Source organism: Telopea speciosissima, chromosome 8 (assembly GCF_018873765.1).
Source record: "Telopea speciosissima isolate NSW1024214 ecotype Mountain lineage chromosome 8, Tspe_v1, whole genome shotgun sequence".
Taxonomy (NCBI): Eukaryota; Viridiplantae; Streptophyta; class Magnoliopsida; order Proteales; family Proteaceae; genus Telopea; species Telopea speciosissima.
In genome coordinates, this window is record NC_057923.1 from 16,371,348 (window position 1) to 16,381,601 (window position 10,254).

General features: G+C 47.4%; 1 non-coding gene across 1 annotated transcript; it reads right to left on the bottom strand.

The window, feature by feature from the left end:
- Positions 1-9,295: 9,295 nt before the first annotated feature.
- On the bottom strand, positions 9,296-9,376 carry TRNAL-CAG. The gene has a single exon. It is a non-coding gene; the product is annotated as a tRNA-Leu (tRNA).
- Positions 9,377-10,254: the final 878 nt, after the last annotated feature.

Sequence of the window (10,254 nt, forward strand, 5' to 3'; positions counted from 1 at the left end):
AATGATCGACCATCATAGGTCGACAGCCAAGTCGTAAGATCGGTCCTCATAGACCCGGCACCTCAAAGACCGACCCTCATAGGTCGGCGGCCAAGTCGTAAGACCGGTCCTCATAGACCCGCCGACCTCAAAGACCGACCCTCATAGGTCGGCAGCCAAGTCGTAAGACCGGTCCTCATTGACCTGGCCGACATCAATTATCGACCATCATAGGTCGACCAAGTCGTAAGACCGGTCCTCATAGACCCGCCGACTCAAAGACCGACCTCATGGTCGACAGACCAAGTCGTAAGATCGGTCCTCATAGACCCGGCCGATTCTCAAAGACCGACCTCATAGGTCGGTAGCAAAGTCGTAAGACCGGTCCTCATAGACCCGGCCGACCTCAAAGACCGAACCCTCATAGGTCGGCATAAGTCGTAAGACCGGTCCTCATAGACTGGCCGACCTCAAAGACCGACCTCATAGGTCGGCAGCCAAGTCATAAGACCGGTCCTCATAGACCAGATGATATCAATGATCGACCATCATAGGTCGACACCAAGTCGTAAGACCGGTCCTCATAGGCCAGGCCGACTCAAAGATCGACCCTCATAGGTCTGTGAGTTCGAGTCGTAAGACCGGCTTCATTAACCTCGGCCGGCCTCTCAAGGGTCGACATCCCTGTTTGGCCGAACCTAACAAAGTACAAAACTAAGCTCTGGCCGACCTCTCAAGGGTCGACATCCCTGTTTGGCCGAACCTAACAAAGTACAAAACTAAGCTAAGCATTAGGCTCGGCCAGGAAGGATACTCGGCCACGAGTCCGCTTATATGATAGCCTCTCCAATCGGACCGGAGGGAAAGGCGAGTTAACCAACCAAAGCGAGGATCACATAGACCTCGGGCGTTGCGACCGAAACCGCCACCACATGAGGCATGGATAAAAAAGAGACGAGTTCCTAAGCACGGCTAGAGAAACGACTCGGCTTGGCCACAAACAAAACAAACACGCAAGGAAAAGAATCGAGGGCGCCGAGTTCAAATACTTAGAAAATTCTGGCAAAAATAAGTTGTTTTATTCATTGTAAGCCGACTGATCGGCACGGTTACAAAATTGGGCAGTTCGGCCCCACCAAAAAAAAAATAAATATATATATATATATATATATATATATATATATATATATTTTTACATCTCCGTCTCCTCGGCGTGGGACTTGGAGGCGACCTCGAAAGCGTCCACGGTACTGGGCTCGGCATCGTGGTCTTGGGGTCCCGGCTCCCGAGGGAGGACGCGTCGGCCGAGCAGTGCCTCAAGGGGCAGAGCTTGGGTGACCTCGGCTCCCTCCTCATCTCCCATCTCCCCTGCGAAGGTAGTCGCATCATCATCAAAACGGGAGAGATTAAGATCCGGGTACGCCGCCTTGATCTCGGCCAAAAGTTCAGCTCGGCCCGCCTCAAAACCCTCGGCGAAGGGAGGCTTCCCGATCTCATGGCGATTATCGGCGTACTCCTCCGATTGGAGATAGTCGCGATCGCGCGCCTCGAGCCGTGGCAGATCTTCCTTGGCCTTCTCCTTCACCTCGGCGAGCCGAGCCCACAGAGCCCGGACCTTCTCTCTCGCTCTAGCCACCTCGGCCTGAGAGCTCTCCACTTCGGCCTCGGCGGCGGTGAGCTTCTCTTGGGTCTCCCGACGCCTCCGAACGACATCCCGGGCATCCTGATAAGCCTTCTTGCACTGGACGCCCAAAGAATAGTTCTCGGTCGGGAGCCGCTCGAAGCGGAGCATGGTCTCCACCGCTTGGCGAACCCCTACAAAAAGCATGAGAACAAAATTCAAGACAAATTACCCGCATCATATCTAATTACGAAAGCCGACAAGAAAACTTACCATGTTAAAATCTTGGAATAGGGTGGAGAGGAGCTCGGGTCGGACAGCGCTCGAGCTTCTCCTTGTCGGCGAAGCCAGCCGCATCAAGCCATTCCTTGGCGTGAGCGGCCGACGCCGGGTCGAGTCCCCCGAAACAGTGCCCAGTCGGCCTCACGGGGACATTATTGGCCAAGCCCTCCCCAGGATGTATCGGGAGATGTTGGTGGGAGAGGCCGAGGCGGAAGGCCGCCACTCATCAGTTTACCGAGAGCTTTTGACGCTTGATATCTCTCGGCGGGCTCCTCTCGCCTTTTCGGCCTTTCCTTTCTTCTGAGACCCGGCTGACCCGTGTTCTTCTCGGCCTCCAGACCGACCACCGCGTCCGACGGTCCCGCATCACGGCCTTGCCCTTGGAGGCCTTGGAGGACTCTCCCGGGTTTCTTCTCGGCATTTTTCTTTTTCTATCGTGATGATCTCGGCCCTTAGCCGAGCCGTGTCCATTGGAGGAATGTGACCGACCACCGTAAGAGAAACCGAAAACATAAAAAACGAGTCAAAAGAAAAGAAAACTAAGTAAAGGGGTCGGCTCGGACAATGAGAGACAAGCTCGGCAAGGGTTCCTACCGGGGTCATATGCCAACTCAAGAAACCCCCGTCCCGGTGGAGGACATCAAGGGCGGACGCTGGGGATCAGGTCGAGTGAGGTCATCTCGTTCTCGTGGGTAGTACCCTATTTACATAGTTCAGTTCATCTCGCTCCACCGGTTCGGAGAGGGCTGTTGGGAATAGAAGCAAAGAAAAACGGGGCTTCTAATACTTGTTGAAGGTCGGCGTGCCGACCGTAAATTTGTGGCCGCCTAGAGCCGCACTCTTCCCCGATCGGCGGTAGAAGTAATACCACCCCTTCTCGGGAGACTTCTTCAGAAGAAGAGCCGAGAGAAAACGCCACGCTCGCACCTCGGCCCATCTCGCGAGAACAAAGCGTAGAAGCCGTACACGGCCAGCCAAGAGTTCGGCACACTGACCAGAGACAAATGGAAGTGGTCCAAGATCCGGTCCACCAGCCGAGAACGGGGAGCCTCGAACGCATACTTAAAGGGTGTCTCGTGCAGAGCCACCTCGCCGGCCTAATGAAGCAGTGCCATCTCCCGGGGTTAGGAACTCTGAGTTGAATGTCCTCGGGGATGGCGAGGTCGCCCTCCGATAGTCGAGGTCGGCCTCCGTGATCGTGCTCTGAACGGTGCCGACACCGCCTTCCTCGGGCTCGGGGCGTGAGACGAGCTTACCGAGCCAACCCCCATCTCGGACGAATCTCCCTCACTTGATTCCTCATCGGATGAGGACGACTTGAGTTCTCGGCCGGTCTCGGCCGTGGATTGGGCCGCGTGGTCAAACTCCATGGGTAACGGGGTTCGGCCACTTCGGCCGGGACGACGCTCCACTACATCGGGCTCGCCTGAGGTCGAGCCCAACAGTCTATGGTGGGAGAGCGGACGGGAGTTCTCGGCTCGGACTGCGCTCTCGCCGCGATGGCGCAGCGTTCGCCCATAGGACTACTACCAACCGACATATCAAGGAGAAGACTTACTGGTTGAAGAAGAGCTGAGCGAGGGAACGAAACGACGGCCGAGTCGATCACGAACGAAGCTCGGCCGAGTCGATCACGAGCAGGCAAACTACGAGATCTACCGAGTTGACGGTTCCAAACTTGCCGAGAAGTCAATAACTTAGAGCAGTTGAAGAATGAATAGTTAGGAGTCGCCTATTTATAATCCTTGGGTTTTACCGATCCAATGCCGACCAAAGCTCAACATGATCCAACGCCCGGATCAAAGGACGTTTCAAATTCCCGAGCCCGCCATAATGACTGCCGACGCGGGCACGACACCCAACCGCCGATCGTGCAACGCCAAATCCGCAAAGAATAAATAATCTCGGCCCAACCGCAAGAATCTTCCGAAAAGCGCCAGAAACTTCACTCATCAACGCCGAGCCGACACCGATGAGTGGGGGGCCTGTGATGAGGCATAAAACATCCCACCTATCGAGGCTGCCACGTGGCCGACCCGACCTCGGCCCGAGAACCTAGTTGGGCCGAGCAGAAATTGGGCCGACCCCATCTCCGATAAGTCACCCGACAAGGCCTCGAGTGGAGCGAGCTAGCCGGTGGTCGAGGCCGAGATTGCACGGGTCAGCCATAGACTCCTAGCCGAGCTCATGGCCTAGACCAACCTCCCGGCCGACCTCCATTGCGACCCCATGGGCCGACCTCGCAGCCGAGCCCTCCTCCATTGAAGCTCCCATAGCACCCCACCGGGATCTCCGCCACACAAGACATCCCGAGAATCACGGATAAGGACCGAGCCACGATCCTAGCGCATCACGGAATCGCACTCACATGGACTCTACCTTAATAAGAGTCCGACCTCAAAATAACTCTCCACTCCGCTCTACGCGAGAGAACCTTCCGAAAGAAGGACTCCTACCATACTAGGGCTCTTCCAACCGTCTCATCTCCTCCTTACTCTATAAATACCCAGGTATGGAGCACTATTCCTCATCTGACTTTTACTAGCAGTTACGCTGTTGCATTGGAGACCTGACTTGAGCATCGGAGAATCCTAGGCCGGAGCCACACCGGCCCTCTTGTGCTCATTACTTGGTTTTTGCAGCTCATCCGCGGGCAACCAAGCACCGGAGGTTTTTCACACGCAATGCCAGCCTACCATACCTCACTGTTGAACATTGCATAATTAATGATTGATCATGACCTTAATCGCTAAACCTAATGACTTTTAATGCAACCACCTCTTTGGTGCTTCTCCTAGCCAAGTTTGTTTGGACAACATAGTTCCTGCCACTAGACAACATGGTCAGTGCTCAATTTTTATGCTTGTATTGTCCACATCGCCTATTCATTTCACAAGTTTCAGCTCAAATGCATCTTATTTTAGTGGAACAGAACCTTCTCTTTTTTTTTTTGGTAATCCAGTGGAGCAGAAAATTTGAGAATAGTAATGAAGTTAACATTTCGTAGGGCATGTCTCAGGCTTGGGGCTACCAAACTTGGGAGCAGCTAGCAAACCTATGCCTAAATACTTCTTGGGAGAAAGAACGTTACTTAGTTGCATGTGGTGCACGGATGTTGTGCCCAGGTACAAGGCCGTGCAAAAAGATCGTTGTACCCTCATGAAAAGGTGAAAATTCTAAAAGACATGGTGGTCATTTTGTGTGGTCCTGTGTCTGGGCACAGGGTTTACGTGCTGCACACAACCAGGTAACATTCTTTTTTCCATAGTTCTCACCTTATAAATGGATCAAATTTCCCTTAATCATCTTTTGCCACGTTACTATTGGATGTTTATGGAAGAGATAACTTCAACCCAATCAATTCGAAGAGTTTGTCAAAAAGTTTGTGATGGAATAAAAATCCCATCATATGGTCACATCACAAGTGGTATGGGAATCCAATGGTTCAAATGGTCACATCACTACCAAGTGGCTCAACCCCTGTTCTTTTTAATTTCCTAACTTTACCCTTAAATAATAAATGATGTGTCATTAATTCATGACTTCAGTATAATAGATTAATATTTACAAAAAAAAAGTATAATAAATTAATGAAACAACACCTTTGGTCATTATGGTCAATCTTGAGGACGGAGTGAGTCCACAATAATATGAATCTCATTGCATTGGATATGGAAATTAAATTCTTCCTATCAAATAATCATAAGGGTGTTAATTGGTCTGGTTTTGATTCGGTTTACATATCACCAAAGTATAAATCAAAACTGCACCAGATAAGAATCAATCAAAATCAAAATGTATTTGATTTCATTCTATCGGTTTCTATTTGATTTTTGTTAATCGGTTTACATACAGTTTGTTGTGTCCCTTGTGACAAAAATGTTTGAATTTAAACCACCAAAATTTCATCGCATAATATATATTTCTAATTCTAAATTCACTTTCTGTTCCAAGAACATAAATTAAAAACAAGAAATAACATAGAAGTAAACCACCAACATAGACACACAAAAATATTCCCTTCTTTTTTGGATAAAGTACACGTACCCCCCTAAGGCTCTGACATTTCCGTGTACCACCCCTTATATTCCACGTATCACCCCTAATTTACCCCCTAATGCCAGACAAGTCCAAACCGCTAAGTTGAGTTGTTAAGTGCTAAAAACTTGATCATTTTACCTTTTCTTCTATTTTTATAAATTTGAAAAGTCTTAAATGCCCTCACTTATTTGTTCATAATATGAAAAGACCTTTGGGCATTGAAAAGTCCTAAATGCCCTCACCCACCCAACCCAATACCACCACCACCACCCACCATTGCCGCAGCCACCACCACCGCCACCCAGCATTACCAACATCACCGCCCTCTGTTACAGAGAGAAGAACTCGCACTGCAAGAGAAGTTCAAGTTCAGAGATGCAGAATCACCGGCTTCTTTTCTATTTCAGCTGATGAAACACCACCGTCTCCTTCATCATAGCATCGATTGGGGCGAAACCATTCTGAACCAGCGTTCCCTGTAATGTTGGCTGAATTTGCAGAGAAATTCGCAAGGCTAGTCGCATTCTGAAGACTGTCCGGAATCTCCCATGCTGAAAAGGGATTCTTATCTAACTCAGCAACTTGAAGCGATGAAAGCCCGTTAAAGAAATCCACCGGTATGGAAGAGAACTAGTTATTACTAAGAAGTAAAAATTGTAACGAACCCAACCCACTCAAGCTTGGTAGAGGACCAGTGATATTATTATCCATTAACTCCAATCGTTGCAGGGCGACGAGATTTTGAAGATTAGAAGGAAGAGTACCTAAGAGACCCTGGTTTCCAATTTGAATGCGGGTTATCCTTGCATCTGTGCGGCCCACATTTTTCCATTGACAAGGATCTGGATCAGCCCATCCAAGGGATTTCGGAGGGTTCAAACTCTGCTTCAAAGCCATCATCGCTGCAACATCTACTGAGTTTGTCTGGGACTTTACAGGAATAAACACTGAAGAGATCAAAACTATAAAAAGAATGTCTAGAACTCCACTTTCAAGATGGCTTTTCTTCATCTTCCTCATCTTTAGAAGCCAACACGATAAATTCAAAAAAAAAAAAAAGGCGGTTCCTCACAACGTTTAAGTCGGCATCATGGCTAGGTTTTCGTCGCTGAGGTTGAAGAGGGAAGCCTGAAGATAGAGAGACAGGGTAAGATTTTGGAGTGCACAGAGAGCGGCGGAGATTGAGGAAAGAATCCAAAGCAAGTGAGGGGGGAGAGAGAGTGAAGGTTTTCTTTTCTCTTTTGAGTCTGAGCCTCAGAGGTGCGGTTTTCGTTACGTGCGAGTTCTTCTCCCTGTAACAGAGGGCGGTGATGGTGGTAATGCTGGGTGGCGGTGGTGGTGGCTGCGGCAATGGTGGGTGGTGGTAGTGGTATTGGGTTGGGGGGGTGAGGGCATTTAGGATTTTTCAATGCCCAAAGGTCTTTTCATATTATGAACAAATAGGTGAGGGCATTTAGGATTTTTTAAATTTATAAAAATAAAAGAAAAGGTAAAATGGTCAAATTTTTAGCACTTAACGGTTTGGACTTGTCTGGCATTAGGGAGGTAAAATAGAGGTGGTACGTGGAATTATGAAGGGTGGTACACGGAATTGTCAGAGTCTTAAGGGGGTACGAGGAATATTGGGTGCATCATAGGGGGTTACATGTACTTTATCCTTCTTTTTTTTTGCTTCTAAATTTCATACATTCCAGACTGGTAATCGATTTAAGTATGCCAGATCAGGATCAGCCAAGAATCGGTATCGGCCTCAACTGATACAGATCCAATCTAGCTGATTCTACTGGTCCGATACCAATTCCTCGTTCCATGATCCATATTCTCTCTCTCTCTCTCTCTCTCTCTCTCTCTCAGGATAATGATATTTCCTTGGAGGACAAATAATTGTTTTCACAAGGACTGTGGAAACCGTAAACAACAAAGACTGAGAACCGAATAGTGTCCTTCACGCACTCCCTTCTTCCGGATCAGTTTCTGGACTTAGTGTGGTCTCCATCTCCCTCATGAAGAGATGAAAGCCCTCCCTCTGTACGGATCCAACTCCTCTATTTTCGCCTGCTCGGTACTGTCGTGCACCCCCACACACAATCGCGGTGGAAAGTATCGCTTTACCTCCGCTCGGGCAAGGTGCTCAGGCAGGGGTAAGGCAATACATTCCACCTTGCTTGTTGTGTGTGGGGGCGCACACGGCATTAAGGGCAGGCGGAAGTAGAGGAGTTGAATTGCCCTGTGTACTCCATATAGTTCAAGTGTACAACAACTCCAGCTGATTAAGCACTCGATCTCATGAGTCAATATTCATTACTTTTATCTTCAAATTGGTGATTGGACATTCGATCTTGCTAGGCCGGGCTTGCCCTAAACCTTAGCCCAAGTGCCAAATCCTAGGGCTCTTAAGGTCAGTCCGAGCCCAGCCCGACCCTGCCAGGGCCTAACACACTCTCAACCCAGCCTGATCCTATCTGGTTTAGTCAAGCCCAGCCTGGCAATAATTGACCCTGTTAAGGCCGAGCAGCGCTGATTGACCCTGAATAATAGATGGGCTGGGCCTTGTAATATAATATTATAATTGTATAATAGATGGGTTGGGCATTATAATATGCTATAGATGGGCCTTGAAATATAATATTATAATTGTATAATAGATGGGTTGAGCATTATAATGTGTTATAGATGGGCCTTGTAATATAATATTATAATTGGGTATATATATTACCTTAAGAGGGCCCAATAAGAATTTGTAATATATAATATATGCAGAGCTGGGCTCAGCTCGAGGCATCAATCCAGGCTCAGCCCGACCCGGCCCATTCCAACAAAGGATACGCAAGCAGAGCTGGGCTCAGCTCGAGGCATCAATCCAGGCCCAGCCCAACCCGGCCCATTCCAACAAAGGATACACAAACACATGCTGCTAATGATGAAGTAGAGACTGGGTTAGCAACGCATGAGAGAGGACACGCCAAGTAATGAAGTTGTGTCGCGACATATGATTTGAAAACAGACAATCTCAGCCTAAGGGACCCAAGGGGAGAATCGTTATCATCTACGGTTCCCTGACCGGTGCGGTTCCCTAGTTCCTCTCACAAGAGGGGGTGGGACCCACCCGGGGCACCTGACCGAACACTCTGCCCAGGTGGGGGCCATCCTCCTCTTGTGAGAGGCACTAGGGAACCACACCGGTCAAACAACCGCATAGGAAAAAAATGTATATGAATCAATTTCCAAGCCGATAAGAAGGCAATTTCTGCCATCTGGGAGGTTGAGTGGACTGAAATTTAGTAAACAAGTAGTCACCAAATTAAGGTACCTGTTTATAAGCGATACAAAGCACCGAAAGATCTGTTATTAAAAAAAATAGCACAAAATGAATGTCAAGAATGGGATTCGAACCCATGCCCTTTCGGACCAGTACCTGAAACTGGCGCCTTAGACCAACTCGGCCATCTTGACTTAATGATATTGATAAGATCATTTTGATTTATAATAAAGCTTAAGATAGATGTATAATTAAGGGTGTCAAAATCAGATCGAAACCGGGACACCATATAATAAATGGTTCGGTTATGATTTCAAAATTGAGATCGTTTAGTTAAACGGTTTGAACAAAATCGTTTAACACTCTTGAATGTACATAAATGTGCCAAAATCAAACAAAAACTGTTTACAGAATCGGTTAAAACCGAAACCGTTTAATAAATGGTTCGATTATGGTTTACAATTGAGTCCATTTTAATTAAATGGTTTGAACCAAACCGTTTAACAATAATCCGAACATATTATACATAAGGGAGGCAAAACGGGCCGATTTTGGTTAAACCATTTAATTAAACGGACTCAATTTCAAAGCCATAACCGAACCATTTATTAAACGGTTCAGTTTTGATAAGCGGTTTGTGTTTGCTTTTGGTACCCTTATGTACATCTAAGGGTGTTAAACGATTTGGGTCAGTTTAAACCGTCTAATTAAACAGTCTCCCATTTATTAAATGGTTTTGGTTGAAGTTAGCCTACCTGTGTGGCACAATCCAAGGGCATTGGTTTAGCTTTTTATTGTATTAGTTTGCTATATGCTTTGATGTAATTCTTTTGTTCATTTTCTCTAATAAAATTGATCTTTAAGAAGAAAAAAAAATCGAACCAAACCATAACCGATTAACAAGAATAAAACAAGTTAACACTCTACCTAGTACAACCATTAGACACAATAGAGGAATAGTATATGCATTTCTATATGGCCAAGATTAACATTCAAAATGTGAAAGTAAGAACATTTTGCAAGTGCACTAACAATCATACTCTTTATATTGTTTTTGGGGAAAACGATCTCT